General features: G+C 41.1%; 1 protein-coding gene across 2 annotated transcripts in view; it reads left to right on the forward strand.

Annotated features, from left to right (window-relative positions):
• The window catches only part of LOC145407172 (uncharacterized), a 239258-nt gene that overhangs the window by 30661 nt on the left and 186097 nt on the right, over positions 1 to 22500 (forward strand). The window lies entirely within an intron of this gene.

Genomic DNA, 22500 nt, shown 5'->3' on the forward strand with positions numbered 1-22500 from the left:
TCCTCTCTTCTCTCTCCCCTCCATCTTCTTATTTTTAACTTTCCTTTTTTACATGTCTTTTAGCGTTTTCCTCTCATATTACCCAGAATATCACTTTCCCCCCTCCACACACACACACACACACACACACACACACACACACACACACACACACACACACACACACACACACACACACACACACACACACACACACACACACACACACACACACACACACACACACACACACACACACCTCCCCTTTTCATTTCCTCTCTCTCTCTCTCTCTCTCTCTCTCTCTCTCTCTCTCTCTCTCTCTCTCTCTCAATTCCCAGGACGAACGCGGGGCACAATTTAGTCATTTTTTTCTCATTCTCCCGTGCAGGTCGATTAAAATTCTCGTTAATACTAGGGAAAAAATTCTCCTGGGCAAATTGACGTTGAAAAATGGACGTTAATTGCCTGGGATTTATGCATTCATTTTTACATTCTTTTTGTTTTTCGTTTTTCATCATTAATTTGACCCTTGTTGATTACCCTAATTATCTGCTTAACTATATGTAACTTTTCTATTGCCTGACGAGTGTAATGAAAGCTTGTTCAGTTTTGTTATAAAGTAATGACTAATAGATGTCATATGCATCAGCCGGGTCTTTATTTCCGTCAGCGATGTTGAGCAATGGTAATGTATTCACCCGTGTTTGTTTGTCGGTTTGTGAGCAAGGTATCTCAAAAAGTTGTCGGATTTCAGTGAAAGCTGGTGGCTGGTGGGCAGTGCGGCAAGACATTGTTTAGGTTTTGAGGTGAAGTCGGATCTGGCTGCTGGAATCAATCATATTACCGTTGGAGGAGGCATGCATTCTCTGAGACTGTGTAACAGGGCAAATAAAGATCGTAGTATTAACTGACTATGTGAGACCGTGAAAGTATTTTTCCGGTAGGAAAGGGGCAGTAAAACAGTAAATCATACATTTCATTGGCGTTGGCGTTTCCATCTGAAGATGATTTGACATATCTTCCTCCTCTTCCACCTCATCATCATCATCATCATCATCGTCATAACCGATGTTGCCACCTAAAACCGGGGTGAGGTAAGATCTGCATTGTCGTCCCAACTACACCACCTACCGTATGTGCAGTGTATTATGTAGGTAGGTTCTTCATTCCTTACCAGTATGTCTCACTGGAAATCTTCAGAATTACTCCTCGTTCTTGGTCTTCCCCACCTTCCAGCCACTTAACACCAAAATGGCCTTCCATTAAAATAATCTGCATCTGCGTTTTTTTCCATCTTTACCTGCCTTCAGCCTTCAGATTCACCATCCTTCTTCTCATTCTCGGCCTTCCCCTCCAACCATTCACCGCGCACCAGACTCTACTTCCTTCACTTCCTTCATTTCATTCCATCTCAGTCTTTCAGCATGACACTCACGGTCGTTATAAGATTTCGTAACACCTCTTCTTTAGCGATTTATTTTGCATATTGCACATTTTGTTTTGATGTTATAATGTTTTCATATCGACATACTTCTGCATCAGTAGCATACAGGAGGATACAGAGAGCTAATGTGCGGAATAAATAGCAGAGGAAAAAGTGTTACGACATGAATATCACTAGAACACTTCCCATAGACTTCCTACTCGTTCTCGGTCTTCCTCTCCTTCCACCCTCCCCTAATTAACTTGTACTTCTCTTAACCCCTTCACTCCGGCAACTTATTATCTTCTTGCTGCCTTCAGACGGTTTTATTCAGCCAAGGGAGAGACCTGAGGCTGTGGAGGGGTTGCTGGAGCCTCTTTCTAACCCCCTCACTGCAAATCATCTGTCCAGAGTTTAAAGAAAATCGTCTGGAGGCGGCAGGAAGGGTTGATAAAATGTGAAATCAGGTAAAGCAGGTCACATTATCAGTTCCGATGACGTCTTTACTAATTTATCTGTCTGTTTATCTATCTACGTATATATCTATCTATCTGTATACGTATCTGTCTATCTACTGTATTTGTCGATCTATCTATCTATCTGGTTATCTGTATATCAATCTGTCTGTCTATCTGTCTGTCTGTCTATCTGTCTATACTATCAATATACTTCATTTATTTATTTATTTATGTATTTTTATTATTATTATTATTTTTTTTATGCCGCCTACAGATTTATTCGACTTGGCAAAATCCCCCTCTTGTGGAAGGGTTAATGAAGGCCGAATCTTACTGTCAAAAAATGAATAACTAAAAATAAATCTAAGCTGAATAAAATCGTCTGGAGTATGCGACACTAGGGTATGCAACACGTCCTCGGCTTGAAGGGGTTGAATTAAGTCAGTAACTGGTTTTTCCTATCCTTCTAATCTTCCCTTTAGCGTAAAAAGTCAGATTTCCTTCCTCGTTCGCCAGCTCCCCTTCCTCCTCCTCCTCCTCCTCCTCCTCCTCCTCCTCCTCCTCCCCCCTTCCGCCTCGCTGTTATATACCAATTAGGCCTCTCTCTCTCTCTCTCTCTCTCTCTCTCTCTCGTATTAATCTTAAAAAAGCATATATCTATCTATCTATTTATTTATCTATCTGTTTATCTATTTATCTGTCTATCTGTATATATATACCGTTATATATAGATAGATTTAGATATACAGTAGATATATATATATATATATATATATATATATATATATATATATATATATATATATATATATACAGGGAGAGAGAGAATATAGATAGATAGATATAGATAGATGCGCTTTTGTTATGATTAATACCAACGATTTTATTCACGTGAGGAAAATATATAGATCTAATTTTTCTTCGGCTGTGTGAGAGAGAGAGAGAGAGAGAGAGAGAGAGAGAGATGAAGTATATGTGAAGAGGGGCTCTTAGCCGCTGCACGCCCGAGAAAGTTTATATAAAAAAAATATGTTTAAAAATATAGCAACTTTGGAGATTACCTCAGGGAGAGAGAGAGAGAGAGAGAGAGAGAGAGAGAGAGAGAGAGAGAGAGATCGCCTGGAGGTAGCAAGAATAAACCAAAAAAAAATGATAATAATAAAAAAATAAAAGAAAAATGAAAAAATAATCATACAGGTAGTGTTGATTATCGCGCCTGCCAATGTTCCTCGTCTAACATTGTATTTTTGTAGCGATCAGTTTAGCGATAGTCTCTCTCTCTATATATCTATTCTCAGCCTGGGTTCTGCTTCTCGCTTTGTTCTCGCGTAAGTTAGCTGTTTTGGCCCACACGGTTTCTGTGTATGTAGCGGTGGATGTATCTACGGCAGCGAAATCTCCCATGCATAAGAATTGACGCGTAAATTGTGTGCGGGAGGACGGGAAGAAGTAATCTGTTTTGGTGCTGAGTGGATCAAAGGTTAACGTCACAAGCGAGCGTCACAGTTCAGGGTGGCGGAATATATCTCATGAATGCTTAATCCGATCGTGGATAAAACTTGGCATATTCATTGGGTGTGGGGATGGGAAGAAGTAATAACTGTTACGTGTCGATCCGTCAAAGATCAAGGTCAATGGTCAGCGTCAAAATTCGGGCGTGGCGTTGCTGTGCTGTCCAACCCCACCCTCTCTTGCTCAGTCGGTGATGATGTGAGCGGGTGAAGCTGGGAGATAATATAAAAAGAAAACGCAATAACATAACAAGGCAATAATATGAAAAAGGCAGTAATATGAAAATGAAAAGGTACCGGTAATAATATAAGAAGAATGGCAAGTTCTAGTATTTTCATTATTTACATACAACTGGGTTTTATCCCACCCGGAGGCGAGCATGTACAAAGGTATAATATTGCCTTTTTTCCTGTGTTTTTGCGTGTTCGCATTCTGCCAGCGTTCCAGTCATGACGTTACAAGCACGTACTAACAGACACATCCACTCAAAACTGAACTGAATTCCCACATGCACCCTCACCCTAAATATTAATAACCCTCCATATCTACATCTATGGGTGAAGTGCTGGGCAGGGGCGGGTCACTTCTCTACAGGAGGATAATTTTGTGTTCCTCAGCCCCACGGATCAGTTACCATTCAGGATCCGTAAAACACAACTTTGACATGGATGACAGAGCTGGCCGCCAGTATCAAGCGAGCAGCCATTACAAGGACTAGACACATCACCATCCTATTCCCGCTGTTATTAAAGGGTTCACTGTACTCTGCTCACTTTAAATAGGCATAAAATGGCCACGTCTCCATCTTGAATGCTGAGCGATGGCAAGAAATTAACATGAGTATGGTGCCCGCCACGAGGAAATGCTATGGAAAGGATGTAGGGCCGTAGTATTGTCTTAGTCTACTATTTACTTTCGGGCAACAGGCAGCAAAATGACAAATATCTTCGCCAAGTTAATATGAATGAAGTATAGGATCCAGAAACAGGGATAGGGAAAACACGTACCATAAACAGAGCTGTGAACACTGGCCAGCAAAAATTGGGCCACACCCCTATTCACTTCTCATTCAAGCCCTTGGAATCCTTGACTTTTCCTTTCGGTTCGGGGGTGCCCTTTTTTCTCATAATATTCTTGTTGCCTTCAGATGATTTTATGCATTTCAAGGACTGCTCTGAGTGTTCGTTGGCCCGCTCACCACAAGGGACCCCTCCTGAGGTGGGTAAAGTCGGCAGGTGCTAGAAGCTGTGCAAATAATAATAGAAGTGGTCGTAGTGAAGGAGGCATGGTTCTTGTTGCAGTATTTATAATCTGAGAAGCAACATGGAAAGAGTTAGTAATCGGTGGAAGAAGAGCGAATATTGTACGAGGGAATAAATGACACACACACACACACACACACACACACACACACACACACACACACACACACACACAAAATTGATTAGCATAGCATGGTTGAATAGTTGGAAATATCCCGCCACATTAACTTCATTCCACCTCCACTGCACTCTTTCAGCTTACGTTTAGACTGACTTACTACATGCCATGTGTCTGCTCATTGAACCTGGCTCTTTTAAACTTACCTAAACCCCTACACTCCGACGGCATACTTCGCATTGTATTCTTGTTGCCTTCAGACGATTATATTCAGTTTAGGAGAGGTTTTTGGAGCTACAAGAATTAGACAAAAATAACCCTGACTCTTCACTGCTTGAGAGCCTTTCTAAAGCTGAACAAAATTGCCTGGTGGTAGGAAGACTAAAAATAATGTTATCAGGTTGCAGGAGTCAGTTTCGCTCGACGATCGCTAAAATTTCGCTTAAAGTTTTTGGTCCAGCGTTGTGGATCCGTTATTGCATACCTCGCAGTCACACCCTTATCACTCTGCAGTTATTACGCCACAAATAAACATGATCAGTCCTTTCCTTTTCCTCAGCAAGTAACACATTAAGCAATTCTGTGTGTGTGTGTGTGTGTGTGTGTGTGTGTGTGTGTGTGTGTGTGTATTGACAGACTGGTATTTTGGCCTTAACCTTTCACAAAGAGAGGTCTTCCTGCTCCCACACCCCTCCCCCCATGTCTAATTTAGTCGCGGCAGCAAGATTAAAAAAAAAAAAAAAAAAAAATTGTACAGGTCAGTTTCACTTAATTTCTCTTCTATTTCACTCAAAGTTTTCTGCATAACGTTGTGGGCTGATTATTGCCTACCTTTCAATCACACTCGTACTCTCATCACTGCAGCCACCACGCCAAAAGGAATTGTACTGATATGTCCTCTCCCCTTAAGCAACTTTTTCTGGTTTTACGGTCATAGTGATATTTTGGCATTTATTTACTTATTTATTTATTTATTTATTTATTTATTTAAGGTATGATGGTGATAGTTTTGGCGCCAAACCTGGGACATGTTTAAAATGCGACTGGCAGGATATTATGGACTGATATTAGCCTGAATATAACGCCACACTGCATCCCCCCAAACAAAAGGGTTATTCAAGACACTCCTAACCCTTCTGACTGCCAGGATTTCACGCAGCCTAATAAAATCGTCTGGTTTTCGCCTAACTGAATGAAAGTAAAAATAGTCCAGTCAGCCAAGTAAAATCGTCTGTTTTTTAGCCCAACCTATAAAAAAAAGTGCGTCCATAACAACGAAAGTAATATTTAAGTTGCTTTTAACTCCCTGACAGCCCAAAAAAATCTCAGCTGAACAAAATCGTCTGGTTGTAGTCTGTATAAAATAACGAGGAGCGTCAAAAGCAGCGAAAATGGCTGAAATTTGTGCAGTGATAAACAAGTTCACGCCCTGATGCAAGCCTCTCATTTTTCATCATTTTTATTTCATTTCCGGGCTTTTTTTTTTTTTTTTCATTTTTCATTCCTTTGACGTGGTGCAATCTTCATTTCTCATTTCTACATCATAACTAACATCTGAATTTCCTGTTTTATTATTATTATTATTATTATTATTTGCCTTTTATGTCTAGGTAGCCAGTTAGCTTTCTGTCCGTATCCACTTATTTACCTGTCTGTTTATCTGCTTAAATACCTGTCACTATGTCTATCTGTTCTGTCTGTCTATCCAAGTACAGTACCTGTCTCTCAATACTTCTGTCTGTCTGTCTGTCTGTCATGTCCACTGTTGCCCCGTCAGAAGCATAGGAAGCTAGGACTAGGCTGTTTTAGTCCAGCCATCTAAAATAAATGTGACCAGTCGCTCTGCCCTGAATGTCATCACGTGAAGAATAAACCCCAACCAACCCTCTGATGCAAACCCTTATGGAAATATTAACCCACTAAACCACCAGGCGTCCATTTTGCCACTCAAACTAGTAACTGTCTCCCTGGGTAACTGGACTTCTCTTTGGTTTGTCATTCAGTGTAGAGTCACCCTTACTGTAGCACTAGGTCGGGTGAGTGGATAGTGACAGCCCCAGCTATATTTTAGTGTGTATGTGTGTGTGTGTGTGTGTGTGTGTGTGTGTGTGTGTGTGTGTGTTTTAGAATACCTACCAGACCTTCAACTAGAAACATGTTGAGAGTTGCAACACGCTAATCTCTCTCTCTCTCTCTCTCTCTCTCTCTCTCCGTGTTTGTTCATCGTGACTCTCGTTTCACAGTAAAAATAAATCAAACATTTTAATTTAGGCTTTGTCTTTTTGTGTCGAGAAAATTCATAAAAGATCGATTATTATTTTACATCTTTGTATTATTTTGTATTCAATGTTTTCTTTGTATTCCTCATTTTGTATTCTGTATTGTGCAGCCTGATTCTTTGTACTCCTCGTTGTATTCTCGTGTCTTCGGGTCCTTTGTATTCCTCCTTCTCTTGTATTCGCTTGCCTTGTCTTCCTAGTCTTGTATTCCTCTGTTTTCTATTGTCTTCAGAGCCTTTGTATTCATCGTATTGTATTCCCCTCGTATTATCCTGTATCCTGGCCTTCTGTATTTTGTAGTATTGCCCTTCTTCATCACCCCCTTGTATTCTACCGTTCCATCCTCTTTGAACTCCTCTAATTTGTATTCCCGTGTATTTTCCTGTATCCTGGTCCTTTGTACTCCCCTTCTTGAATTCCTCTGTATTCTCCTGTACACTGTTCCGGTGTATTTTGTAGTATTTCCTCCTCTGCTCCATTTTCTTGTATTCTGACATTGTATTCCTTTGTATTTTCCTGTATCCCGTTCCTTTGTACTCCTCTTCCTGTATTTTTTGTATTCTGTTCCTTTGTATTGTGTAGTATTCCCTCCTCCTCTCCATTTTCTTGTATTCTGGCGTTGTATTCCCCTGTGTTCTCCTGTATCCTGTTCCTTTGTACTCCCTGTCTTGTATTCCCTGTATTCTCCTGTATCCTGTTCCTTTGTACTCCCTGTCTTGTATTCTCCTGTATTCTCCTGTATCCTGTTGCTTTGTACTCCCTGTCTTATCTCTTGTATCCTGCTTCTTTGTACTCCCTGTCTTGTATTCCTCTGTATTCTCATGTATCCTGTTCCTTTGTATCGTGTTGCCTGGCTCCCTGCGGGTCTTGAAACTGAATATTCTTGGTCGCTTTCTGAGGCGGGGGCTACTCTCTCTCTCTCTCTCTCTCTCTCTCTCTCTCTCTCTCTCTCTCTCTCTCTCACACACACACACACACACACACACACACACACACACACACACACACACACACACACACACACACACACACACACACACCACCGATTACAACAACAACAAACATTACTTATATTACTAGGCAGGAGACGCAGCTCAAGTGGTACGATATTAAACTTCTGATTGAATGGACGGGAGATCAATCCGTCATAACAGCACCCCCTCTAATACCACCACACCAGGCCTAAATGAAACAGTCCTAGCGTGTATTCAGTATGGACGGTAGGTATTAGCTCCAAAGGGTTGATATGTGAAGGTGTGTGAGGCCATCTGCTGCGCGTAGAAAAACAAGCGAGCCTCAGGGAACGGGTAATACAGTCTACGCCCCGGAAGGAAAGGCTGGGTAGATGCCATGAGATGTTTAGCCGCGGTTCTCATTTCTTTAAGTCTTTGACCCTGTGGCGGCATATTTACCCTCCCTCCTGGGGTACAAGGCCACTGCATCATCCAGGTTAGTATAGACGGTTAAGGAAGTTCCCTAACGCTTCTTCCTCACCGATTTATTTTTGAATGCGGCTGGCTAATATCGTTTTGAACGCCATCTATGAAGAATATGGCGAGATCAGAATAATTTACGTAACACAAGCCCGGCAAGATGTAATAAGCAAAATAAATCGCTTAGGAAAAGGTGTTAGGGAGCTTCCTTAACCGACGAGAATACGTGCCTGTGTTACCCTAGACTCTCTTATACCCACAAATCCACAAAAGGTAGATGGGTTGGTGAGTGGAGCGGCGCCCAGCAGGACAGGTGTGGTTAGCGATACAGACATATATTACTACCACAACTACCACTATAATGAACACCACCACCACAGCCATAACTACCACTGTCACAATTACCACCACCGCCACCAGTACCACAACTACCACTATAATGAACACCACCACCACAGCCATAACTACCACTATCACAGTTACCACCACCGCCACCAGTACCACAACTACTACTATAATCAACAATACTACCACAGCCATAACTACCATTATCACATTTACCACCACCACCACCACCAGCAATACCACAACTACTGCCACTATTACTGCCAGTGCTATAACTGCCATCACCACCAATACCACAACTTCCATCACTACCACTATTACCACCAATACTATAACTACCACTACTACCACCACCATCATCACTACAACCACTGCCACGAATACCATCAGCACCACAGCTACAGTAACTACCACAACCACCACTGATATCTCCACTACCGTACCTACCACCAAGACCACTACGACCACCACTACAATTACCACCACTAACAGCTACCACAACTACGGCCTCACAACTACCACAACTACCAAAATGCCTCAACCACAATTACCACCACTACCACAATTACCACCCAACTTCTATTCACCTGTCATACATTCCCTCTCTCTCTCTCTCCTTACCTTCCTCCCTTCCTCCTGCCCCTCCATCTCTCTCCATCCCTACCTCCTATCCTGAGAGAGAGAGAGAGGGAGAGAGAGAGAGAGAGAGAGGTGGGGGTGGGGGAGAGGGAGATGAGGGAGGGGAGGGGAGGGCAGGGATTAGCGAAAAGAAAAAAGGGAGGGGAGGAAGGACGGGAAGGAAAAATCGAGAGAGAGAGAGAGAGAGAGAGAGAGAGAGAGAGAGAGAGAGAGAGAGAGAGGATAATTAATGATGGATTGGAGGAAGAGAGCGAGGGGGAGAGAAATAAAGAATGAAGGGGGGAGGGGAGGGGAAGGGGGAAAGGCAGAACGAATAAGAGTTACATAGAGAGAGAGAGAGAGAGAGAGAGAGAGAGAAAGGGAGAGCGAGAGAGAGAGAAAGAAAGAGAGAAATGAATTGTTACATAGAGACACAGACCACAAAGGCTCTCAGGCCATTGAAGGTGGTCCGTCCCTAATTCTAATATTAATATTTTACACGGTTAAGGAGAGAGAGAGAGAGAGAGAGAGAGAGAGAGAGAGAGAGAGAGAGAGAGAGAGAGAGAGAGAATAAGAAAGGCTGATAGTAAGAGTTAGGGGAAGGATAGGAATGAAGACAAAGAACATTCGAGAGAGAGAGAGAGAGAGAGAGAGAGAGAGAAATAATGGGGGGTGGGGGTATGGGGGGTAGTGTTAGCCCTGAACTTGACAAGGGCCCAGCGTTGCCAGATCTTAGGGGAAATTATCTGATTATTTCTCGCTATTATTATTTTCTTTTATCTTCGTTCGTTGGTGAGCGAAAGTTTGAGAGAGAGGGAGAGAGAGAGAGATTAGATGGGGATAGAGAAGTAACATGGACAGAGAGAGAGAGAGAGAGAGAGAGAGAGATTAAAAGATGGGGATTGAGAAATTAGAGAGAGAGAGAGAGAGAGATCACATGGGAATAAAGAAATTACATGGACAGAGAGAGAGAGGGAGGGGAGAGAGGGAGGAAGAAAGAGGATGGATGGGAGAAAGAAAATTAATGATGGAGGGGAGGGAGGGAGATAATATATGGAGAGAGAGAGAGGGAGAGAGAGAGAGAGAGAGGGAGGGAGAGAAACCGGCTCTTGTAATTTCAATATGCATTTTATTTTCACCATTTTTTATTTATAGTTACCCTTGTACTAGGAAAAAAAAAACGGAGAAAGAAAAAAGAAAACGTAGGACCGGTTTGAAAAAATTACATTAGAGTTTACCATAATTTTTTTTCCTAGGATGTTAATGGCGATTTTTTTTTTCCCAGTCTCAAACAACAAAAATTCCAATATGATTTTTCTCGAGATTTAATTTTTTTTTGGGGGGTATATTGGAATTTTTATATGAATATTTTGGAAGGTTTAATAATAACTTTTTTTATCTTCCTTTTTTTCTTTTTTCTTTTTTTGGCTAGGTCTTGCATAATATAAAGGCCCAACCCCGATGAAAGGAACTCGGTATCCTGATGTGAGGGGCGTGGGGTGCTGTATCGGGGTCCTGCGCCTTCCCCGCCTTAGATGGCTTGCATGGTTGGGATAGGATGGTAGGGGAGATAGATGGCTGGTAGGATGGAAGGTTGTATGGTTGGATGGTTACTAATGGTAGGATTGGATGGTTGGTTGGATGGATGGTAAGATAAAGGTAGTAGGGGTGGATGGAGAGTTGGATGACTGGATGGTTGGGATAGGATGGTAGGGGATGTAGATGGAAGGTGGGTTGGAAGGTTGTATGGTTGGATGATTACTATGGTAGAATTGGATGGCTGGTTGGATGGATGGTAAGATAAAAGAAGCAGGGCTGGATGGAGAGTTGGATGGTTGGGATAGGATGGTAGGGGATGTAGATGGAAGGTGGGATGGAAGGTTGTATGGCTGGATGATTACTAATGGTTGGAATGGATGGTTGGTTGGATGGATGGTAAGATAAAAGAAGTAGGGGTGGATGGAGAGTTGAATGATTGGATGGATGGTTGGATTATATGGTTTGATATGTAAGGTTGAATAGAAGTGAGAGGTGATTGGATGAATGGATGGTCAGATGGATAATTTTGTAGTTTTAGATATACAAAGATTGGCTGGATGGAGACGGATGAATAGATTGATGGTTGGATGGTTCGCAGGGATAATACGGAAGTGGGATGGTAGGATGGTTGGTCAGGGATGAGATGGAAGATGACTGGAAATGGTATGGATGGCTGGATGTGATTTGGTGTGAAGGGTTGGGTGGGTGGATGGATGAATGATTGGTTTGCGATGGATAGTTGGATGGTCCGGTGGTAGATGGGGAGTGGAGGTGGGATGGTTAGTCGTGGGTGGGATGGATGGTTGGTCAGGGTGGGATGGATGGTTGGTCGGGGTGGGATGGATGGTTGGTCAGGGTGGGATGGATGGTAGGTTGGGGTGGGATGGATGGTTGGCCGAGATATGATGGATGATTGATCAGGGTAGGATGGATGGTTGGTCAGGGTGGGATGGATGGTTAGTCGTGGGTGGGATGGATGGTTGGTCGGGATGGGATGGATGGTTGGTCGGGATGGGATGGATAGTTAGTCGGGGTGGAAAGGATGGTTGGTCGGGGTGGAACGGATTGTCGGTGTAGGTTTGATGGATGGATGGTAATCATATTTGCTAGATGGATGGTGGAATATATGGGTTAAAAAGTGATATGGATGGTTAGTTGAACAGTAGGGATTGGATGGTTGAATAGACAGATAGATGAACTTTTTTGTTTTTCTCTAGCAAGATATAAGGCAGGATGGAAGGTCGGCTAGTAGATAAATGGCCAACAGGTGAATGGATAGTTAATTAGGAGTAGATTGTAGAGATGAGGTGGTAATAGGTTGTTGAATGGATGGTTAATTGGCGTAGATAAGGGTGTGGTGGGGGAGAGTGGCAGACACCAGGCTCGTTAGTATGCAGGGGGAGGGTGTGAGAGACCTATTATTATTATTATTATTATTATTATTATTTTAAAGCTAGGATGCACTCGCCTAGTTACTATGCAAGATGGGGATCTGGAGCATTATTATTATTATTATTATTATTATTATTATTCTGTTATTTAGTTAAGCGATGCACTACAATGAGGAATATTTTATGCTGTTCTTGCTACGTCTTGAGAGTTATATTCATCCTAGGGCAGATTTTTCCAAATGAATGGTTACACCTAGCCTTCACTAACCCATTCACTTCTAAGCTAAATGCAATCGTCAGGCGGTGGCAGGAATTAGACGAGTAAGGCGAATTGTGTTAAAGAACCGAAGACACTTGATGTTCTAATGACGCGAATCAGGTTTGGTTCAGTGGATGTCTATATTTGGTTCGTTTTGACTCCAGTTGATGGCCAGGTGTAGTATGGTTGTTCGGGATGGGATTTGGCTGATTTGACCGGATAAACAAGGACTCTCACTCCTACCTCACAACAGAAATCTCACTTTCCTGGGCCCTACTGAGATTAGGATTCGAAAGTTTTAGCAAGATTTTCAGACCTATAATGTTTTCAAAGAGTGACTCTGAATTGACCGGCTCGTTAGCGACACAAAGTGAGGACAGCCATATCGTTTGAGGAACTTAATACGGTTTTCACTCTTTCACTGTACAGTCAGGGTGGGCTAATTGTTGCTTACAATTGTTTTGAAGCTTTGTCAAAACTGAAAGAGGTCTTGCTGAAAAATATTATCAGGTGGGTGGGAGTCATGCATCAATATTTCAGGGCCCAATACATATGAGGGATATATTGACTGCAGTGCGTTGGAGCCCATTGATGTCTTGCTAAACTGATGAGTAATTACCAAGAGTGTTAGAATTGTGCTTCATTAACTTGGAATGCCAAAAATTAATGCGGGTCACAAACTACTTAGTATGGAGCCACCAAAATTAAGCGAACCGGAGTCTATAGCTCAGATTGCAGGACATGTAGAGGATTTACTGGCAGTGGCTGTACGGTACCAGTACAGAGTGACATGTCAGGATGTAACATTAATTGTCAGAGAAGGATATAAGCAACTAACTACTAAATTACAGGGAAGTAAAAGTCTGTGAAAGTTTAATGGCACTTAGCCTTCAAACTTTGCCCAGCAACACTGGAAGTTTGTCTCCACCAAAATTTCTAATAGCCTGATGTAATGCGACTAATGTACCGTATATTTTTCTGCTTACCATATATTTTTATGTTATTCTTATTTTGTGTTTGAAGTACAAACTACTGAAAGTGTCTGGCAACTCCACTGGTATATAGAATCCGTGTCACAAGTTTAGAATTTAAATTCCTAGCTTTCCAAAAAAAGAAAAGAACCTAAATTAGAAGTTTAAAGGTTATGATATATCATGCTGGGCATTGGGTCTTTCTCTCTCTCTCTCTCTCTCTCTCTGTCCGAATGGGAATTCTTGTCAGTTCCTTCCTTGTCGTCTGTCTGCCACCGTCTTCAACTTTCAACACTGACCTTTTCACTGATGCATCTCCCATCGGACTGCAGGTGTCTTTCTGGTCGGTTTTCACTGTGGGAACTAACACCTGTATTTTAAAATTTTTCCTTCCCTTTTAGATGCATGGGAAGGTCATCCTTCGCTGAATTGGTATTCTCTGAAAAATCCTTCTCTTTCTGAGTTGCGTGAAGGGCAAGGTCTTCCCTTCGAGCAGCCGAAATTATTGGAACTTGACAGAATAATTTGACCGGTCTGTTCAAAAATCTCTTCGCAATTTTTGTGCATTCTTTTATAGTTTATTGTCTTAAATACATTTTTAAATATTGGTGAAAGGTACTGTACAACTTTATTGTTACGATTTACAACGATATACGGTAGATTTTTAAAGTGCTATTTGTATTTCTTTAAAAGTGTTACCCATGTTGGCTGAGATGTTTAGCCAGACATAAACAAAGCAGACAACGTACTACCTCTGATATTCATCCGGTCTTATATGATCTGACACCTACAAATCTTATACACTGGGGCCAAGGTTACATGAGGATTTTTTTCAAGAAATATTTTGCTTGTTAATTTGCCTGGAAAAGAAAAATCTGCCATCAAGGTCACACGAGTGGTCCGGCTCATGTCTTCCAGCTGGAAAAAAAAAGAAAAAAAAGTGAGCACCGCCATGCGAGTATATGAGACGGACGTTAACAAGTGATTCTTACATTTACGAATAACATTAAAGGTAATAATATTCCTTGAATATGATTTATCAAAATATTGTCTTGAGGAGTGAACACCATTGTGATGTTGGCCAGAATGGCATTTATGGCTGAATACAAACCAACAGTATGGATGTGGTGGCAACCTTCCACATCTCAAGTGTCTTGTGCTTTCATTATCCAGCAAAATATGCGTGCTTTGATGTATTAGCTTATAAATCCAAAGCTCCACCATACGGTACCAAAAATCAGCAGGATGGGTTGTTTTAGCTGAACAGGGCTACCAACCTGAACATTTTCCCTTCCCTTCCAAGTGAATCTGTTTGGATACCGATGGAAATCAGAACTCCTTCTATGGGAATGGAAAGTTTAGGGAAGGGATTATTTTTAAGAATACGGCTTTTATACTTACACCATCAGTGACAAGGACAATTATTGGCCTTGATCAGTGGTAAATAAAGTTACGTGTCGATATTCACATCTCCACGAATAATTTAATTAGAAGAATTATTATACTCACATAAGGAAATGCTGTTTTTTTTTATATATAAGGAAGAACGAACCAAAGGCCAGTAGCCTGCAAGTTGTTCCTTCCAAGAAAAAACATAAACAAGATAGCAGAGAGCCAAATTCAAGATCTGTTCATTTCAAGATGCCTGGACAGTGGACACACTGTGTTTGAATGACTGGAGATCATAGACAGGAGGAAATACAGACAGAGGGAGACAGTTGCAGAGTTGACCTGTTGCATACATGGAGGACTGGGAGTAATGGTTAACTCTTGCGTTAGAGAGTTCGCAGAAAAGGGATGAGAGTTTATTACTAGTTGGGTGCTACACACTCGACTTAGTGGTGGGTGGGATGCAAGCAGACGGTTGAGATGATACTGCATTTTACACATGACATATAGCCTATATCATTAGACTTATACTGTCAACATCGCCGGTACCAATACTCCAGTTCTTGATTTTACACGACCGTAAACTGTTGAAATGGAAAAAATTTGATACATTTATTGAGAACAGGCATCAGTTGCCAGTCTGATTGCTACTCTCTGTCAAGTTGCGTCGTACTTTCAGCATCCTTTGCAAAGAATGCTTCTTGTCTCAATTCGTATCACAAATAATGCTCCGTGTCTTAATATTACGAATAATGTTTCGTGTCTTAGTATCACGAATAATGCTCAGTGTCATATCACAAATGATGCTCTGTTTCTTAATATATTCAAATGGGAGAATTAATACAGAAATCCTGTCAGTTTTGAAGGCACACCATTTATGGCCCACTTGCACCCTTTATCAGTTCGGACTAAAACTATATTCTCAGTAAAAAACATATCCAGCAATATTCTAGTTTACAGAAAGTTTTTTTTTTTTTTTTTTTAAGACAAATTTGGAAGTTTCAGACACTGGTATTTTCTTCTTTTTCCTCCTCCTCCTCTTCTTCTCTTCCTGTACAGGGTGACAGGAGCTTCTCACATACTGCTTCTCTGGTACAGTCGCAGTCAGTACCGATAATGCTTGTACATGTCGGGGCCTCCAGACTAACTTTTTCGAGACTGTAAAACAACAGTTGTATGCAAGTTTACCTTATCTTCCCTGACGACTTTGTTTGCACGTTTTTTCTTAATTCTGTCATTTTCTGTATTCTGAATGAACTATTTCTTATTTATGAATTTTGTATAAGGGATACAAGGTCAGACAGTGGTAGTAGCAGTGATATAAGCGATAATATTAACATGATTCTTAGTGTTTACAATATTTTTCTCTTTTCAGGTAAGATGATGAAAAGGATGGCGCAGGGGCGATACTGGATGGTGTGGGTAAGAGAGGAGCTTGTCGCATTCCACTAGTAACACCATCAGCCTTAGAATATTAGGTATAGGAAGGATTTGCAGTCAGGTAAGGGGAATATCTGTGACTGTCAACCGCACGAGAACCATCAAGGCATATTTAAGTTTTGCCGAGTCCCAGTCTTCCTATGATTACGATCTGCAACCGTTCGATGTTACGTCCAGGTCCCCCGATACACTGCATGGTGAACGGGCTCGAGGGGGAAGCAGACTGTCCATCAGAATGAACAGTCCCTGGGGTCGAACTTGGGTCCTTCTGGTTGCGGGCTTGATGTGATGCTGGGCCTCATGGAACGGGCTATCAAGTCTACGCCCTGAGTTGGACAAATAATAATAATAATAATAATGTTAATAATAATAGTAATAATTTAGTGGACAAAGACTGCTATCGTAGGGGTGTATCCTTAAGTGACAATGGACAGATATTACAAGAAGATATTCGCCGCCGTCTGCATTTAAAAATAGCCCTTACGAGACGCTGAGAGAAGGAATCATTGCTCAGTTTAACAGCTTGGTACCTGGCGACATATATCTGAGATTTTTCTTGATACTTCCTAGTAGCTGTAGTAGAAGTGGTGGTGGTGGTGGTGGCAGTAGTAGTAGTAGTAGTAGTAGTCGTAGCAGTATTGGTGGTAGTGGTGGTGGTGAACTCAGTGAACTATAGGCTAAAGCTCTCCTTCTGAGTTGCCATTCTCCTACAGTCCACTATACTCTTGTGTGGGGATAGGGAGGGAGTTGAGGGACGCTTGTATTACCAGGCAGTGGAGCCACCCCCAGCCATATCGGTGCCACCACATTAAGGCGTCCCTCTCCAGCACCGTGCTATCTTGGGAGAGGCTTTTAGAACTGGAGGGGTTACCAAAAGCCTTCACCAACCCCCTTACTTCCGGGCTGGTGTCTTAGGCGGAATAAAATCGTCTGAGTGATGTGCAAACGACGCCATTGGTTTGAACGGGTTAGGGATTTATAAGACTTAGCAACCCTTTGATGAGTGAATGAAGCGTTGCTGTTGCTGTTGTTTTTATCTAAGGCTCGCAATCTCGGCGGTTAAGGAAGGTCCCTTACCCCTCTTCCTTACCGATTCGTTTTTCAGTCTTCCTATTCGCCTTTCACCTTAACTTGGCCCAGATTCCCGCCCTTTAGCGGCTCAGTTCACGTAGCTCAGTGGCAGAAAAAGACTACAGCTCCACATCCTTTTCATGGCACTTTTTCGTGACGAGCATCATTTTCTTGTGTTATTATCTTGCTACAACTCGACACATAAGATGGAGAGGTGGCAGCTTTAGGCCAAGTTAGAGCAAAAGGAGTATGCCACCAGAAGATAGACTTTTTAATACAGGAGGAAGTAGATACAGTACAACCCTCTTCTAATTTCCTGACTACTACTATGGGCTCTCGTAATGTGGACAGAAGAGTCTGATGGCCGTAGGAATAAAAAGAATAAGTCATCGGCGTGAAGGTGTTGAGAGCATCGAGAGACGGACGAATCACGAAGGTCAGAAAAATGAAAAGAAAAAAAGAAATATTGAAGTGCAGGAAATTGAGTCCGGAGTGCAAATATCAGAGGAAAGGTTTAGCAGAATGGCTGGAAGTAGTGTTGTTTGTTTGTTTATTTTCGCTAGTTGCACACACACATACACACACACACACACACACACACACACACACACACACACACACACACATACAGTTCGACACAAATAGACAGACAGGTGACACGATAGATTTCTTGTTGGAAAGATAGATGGAAAGCTACTGGACGAGAATATATACTGACATTTGAGAAACTTCCGAGAGAGAGAGAGAGAGAGAGAGAGAGAGAGAGAGAGAGAGAGAGAGTGATTGATTGAAGAAAAATACATTAATCTCACAACCACACAAATACCACGACAGACAGACAGACAACAGAACAGAAAAGGCGTTAGGTAGACAGACAAATAGCAGTTGCCTGATAGATAAAGATAGATAGATATAGACAGACAGATAGATAAATAGATAGATAGACAGAATAACAGGATAAAACTACATAAACCTTAGAACTCCAAATACCTCACTGACAGACACCCAGAGAAGACAGACAGGGTGATAGATAGGCGATAGACAGAACAGCGTGATGAAATGAGAGGCTGACAAGGGCGCTGTCTGTCTGCCTGCCTGCCTGTCTAGATAGCTGACTGACTCTCCTGACTTTTTCATACGCACGAGAGCATGGCAGATGGGCGTGAGATAGGAAGATAATGGTGAGGTAAGACAGTGAAGTAGTAAGATAGTGGTGAGGTAAGATAGTGAAGAAGTAAGATAGTAAACTAGTAAGACCAGGCAGGATAGTAAAGTAAGCATTTTTAAAGATAGTGGTGTAGGGTATAGATGATAAGGTAACTGAAAAAGAATGTAAGATGCGGTAAGATACTGATTATAAGATAGTAGTAATAAAGTAAGATAGTAAGAGACTTGAGATAAAGTTAGTAAATAATGTTAGATGTAGTAAAATGGTGGTAAGATTTTTGAAGTGTAGTAGGATAAGGGAATTGTGATGAGAAAAATACTGATAAAAAGTTGATGGCGGAATAGTTAGATAGCGGCGTGGTGAGATTATGAAGTAAGATAGAAGTGATTAAAGATAGTTGAAATGATGGGATATGATATTGATTTAAGATGATGGTGATAGATTGCATTAACATTATTTAGACTAAGATATGATAAGACAGATTTAAGATAGGAATGGCGTGCTGGTTTTTATATACTAAGATAATAAGATAATTATTTAAGATATACTGTAGTAGTGATCTAACAGTGGGGAGATAAGACGGCATTGTAAGATAGCGAGATAAGATAGCTTTAATGTGGTAAGAAAGTAAGATAAGGTAGCGATACAGGATATACTATTGCAGTGATTAAAGATAGTGGTGCTGGTAGAGTGAGATAAGAGAATGACGTAAGATAGTGTTAAGGAATATGGAAGAAATAGTTTTAAGTGATAAAGTACGATAATGAACTAGGAGTGTAGTAAGATGGTGAGGTTTAGATTTAGGACAGTGGTAGGTTAGACGCTTATATGCTTTTGTAAGATACCAAGACAGATTTAAGATAGTGGTGCGGTGAGATAGTGTGAGAATTAAGGTAGTGTGTAAGACGTTGATTAAGCAAGGTAGTTGCAGAAAGATAACGGTGCGGCAAGGTAGTGAGGCGGGATATAACAGCAGCAGATTAACAGTAAGATAGTAACCGTAAGAGCGAGTGAGGAAGGCGGTGAAGATAGGATGGTAATACGGAAAGATAGGGAAGAAAAACAGTAACGCTAGATAAACAGGAAGTAATTTTAGAAGCAAGATAGCAATTATAGGAGCAAGATGGTAAAAGAAAGATAACCAGCAAGAGAGTAAGATTAAGGAAGTTAAAAGATAGTAAAAGAAAGCAAGAAAGTAGAGAAAGATAATGAAGGAAAGTAAGACAACGCAGCAAGATATTAAAGGAAAGTAAGGCAACGCAGCAAGATAATAAAGTAAGACAACGCAGCAAGGTAATAAAGAAGAGTAAGACAACGCAGCAAGGTAATAAAGAAGAGTAAGACAACGCAGCATGATAATAATGGAAAGTAAGACAACGCAGCAAGATAATATAGAAAGTAAGACAACACAGCAAGATATTAAAGGAAAGTAAGACAACGCAACAAGATAATAAAGGAAAGCAAAACAACGCAGCAATATAATAAAGGAAACAAAACAACGCAGCAAGATAGTAAAAGAAAGTAAGGCAACGCAGTAGGACAATAAAGGAAAGGAAGACAACATAGTAAGATAATAAAGGAAGCAAAACAACGCAGCAAGATAATAAAGTAAGACAACGCAGCAAGATAATAAAGGAAAGCAAGGCAACACAGCAAGAAAAGTAAAGCAACGGAGCAAAATAAAGGAAAGTAAGACAACACAGCAAGATAATAAAGGGAAGCAAGACAACGCAGCGAGATAAAAAAGAAAAAGAAGAAAAAAAATAGCGTGGCAACAAGAGCGTGGCCAATATTCAACAGAAAACGGGGAATTTCAGCTATAACTCAACTATGCCGTTCAGGAACATGAATGGAATCTTGCCGTCAATAAGAGTCGGACTGCTACAGACTCCAGATGAAGGAACAGAAGCAGGGGCAAGGTCAAGGCGGGGGTTACGGGGTATGAAGTAGTGTGCTGATGTTGTGCTGTGGTCGCGGGTTCGATTCCTGGGCCCACGACAAGACATTTTCGGGGGGGGTCAAGGGTGTTCTATAGCCCAGCTTGCTCACACCTTAATACTGAACCTGGGACCTGGTTGGTAATTTCGACGATTGAGTGTGGTAGTCAGGCGGAATGTTTGGGTGTTTTCCTTGTCTTGTGCTGTAGTAAACTGACAGAGCGCGTTGTAGTTTAGGGATATAAGTGAAAGTTTTAATTTCATAATCGTTTAACCTGGTGTAAATTTTCGTCCTTCTGCTGATAATTTCGCGTGGCTCATTGGCAGAAAAAGACATTGCTAAGGCTCTACATCATTTGCATAGCACTTATTCGTGACTAGCATCATTTTCTAGTGTTATTCTGTAGTTAGCGCTGAGCATCCTAGGTGGAGAGAAGGCATTAGTAGGCCAAATAAGAGTGAAAAGATTATAGTCGCGTTTGACAATGTTGAGTTGTCCCTTACACACAAAACGCTATCCATTCATATTAGGTTAAGCCTCAACACTTGTTTGTTTTGAGACTTCTATCTTTATCGCTTGCTCCTTCCACTACTCCCTCGCTCCTCCAGACTTCGATGCTTTCCTTGTCAGTCGATTGCTGGGAGGACGGCAAGACAGTGATAAGGCAAAATATGGTTGGAGAAATTAGTGGTTTAGTAAGATATTAAGTAATAATTTAAAAGTGTTTGAGAGAGAGAGAGAGAGAGAGAGAGAGAGAGAGAGAGAGAGTATTGTTTAGTCTTAGCACTGAATCTGTAATTACATTCGTTTTTGTTTTCATACTGTTCTCTTAGGCGTCCGTGCTTTTGTTGTCGGTACGCCTTGTTTATGTGTTGCTGTTCAGGATATATTTCTCTCTGTTTTATGCTGATTTCTATTTTTCGTATAATTTGTTGCATTTGTTGTTGTGTTTTGCCTGTTTCCCGTATATGCATTCCTCTCTCGCGCCTTCTTTTAGACTCACAGTTTTCGAGTTTTATCTTCCTTTCTTGTATCTATGTGCTATATTTGCCGACCTATCTTAAACTTTGCTGTTTGTGTAATCTTTCTAGTTGCTTTGAACTTAATGCCTAGTTGATTTTCATATTCTTCCTTATTTTCTACTTAAAATGCATTGTTGATTTCCTTTATTCTTCCTGATTTGCTACTGTTGCTATTTTTGGATAATTTAACCGCGTTCTTATTTTGGTTTGATTCATATTTACATTGTGTATTTGTTAATTATCGTACGGTACGTTTCTTAGGTTCAGTGTCAGAATCATTATTTACTTTCCCTTGCTATCGGTTTTAAAGATTTTAGTTGGTTGTTGTGTAGTCCGTTTTGTTCGTCGTTCCCTTTGTTTTGGATTATGTAGTATATAAATTTTGTCCTTCTAGTCCACGAGTCTCTCTTATATAATGCTGTTGAGTTAGTGGCATTCAGTCTCAGCCTCTTATGGTATTCCCTCAATTATTCTCCTCAGGGTCCGCGTCGTATGTTATGCTGTTGAGAGTGTGATGTGAAGTCTTCTAGTTCTCCAGTTTAAAAAAAAAAAATTGCTCTTCTTGTTCGACCTGTTTCATTTTTCTCTTGATGTGTGTGTGTGTGTGTGTGTGTGTGTGTGTGTGTGTGTGTGTGTTTCAGTCCTCTTTTTTTTTTTTCTCGAGTTCTCTTGCTCTCCCAGTCCACTTATATTCATGCAGCTTTTGTTTTTATTCCTCTCTATTTTTGGCTTCAGTTTACGTATTGTTTTTGCTTTGTTTCTTTCTTGTTTCGCGTCCCAGCTTCAGTAAAATTGCACGGGTATCGATGCTCTCACCTTTTTCTTTTTCTTTTTGTTGTCAGTTCTTTTGCTTTCATGTACTGATTTTTTTTCTTTCAGTCTGT

This window comes from Coenobita brevimanus, chromosome 72 (genome assembly GCF_032717465.1).
Source record: "Coenobita brevimanus isolate Jiangsu-jjx chromosome 72, ASM3271746v2, whole genome shotgun sequence".
Classification (NCBI taxonomy): domain Eukaryota; kingdom Metazoa; phylum Arthropoda; class Malacostraca; order Decapoda; family Coenobitidae; genus Coenobita; species Coenobita brevimanus.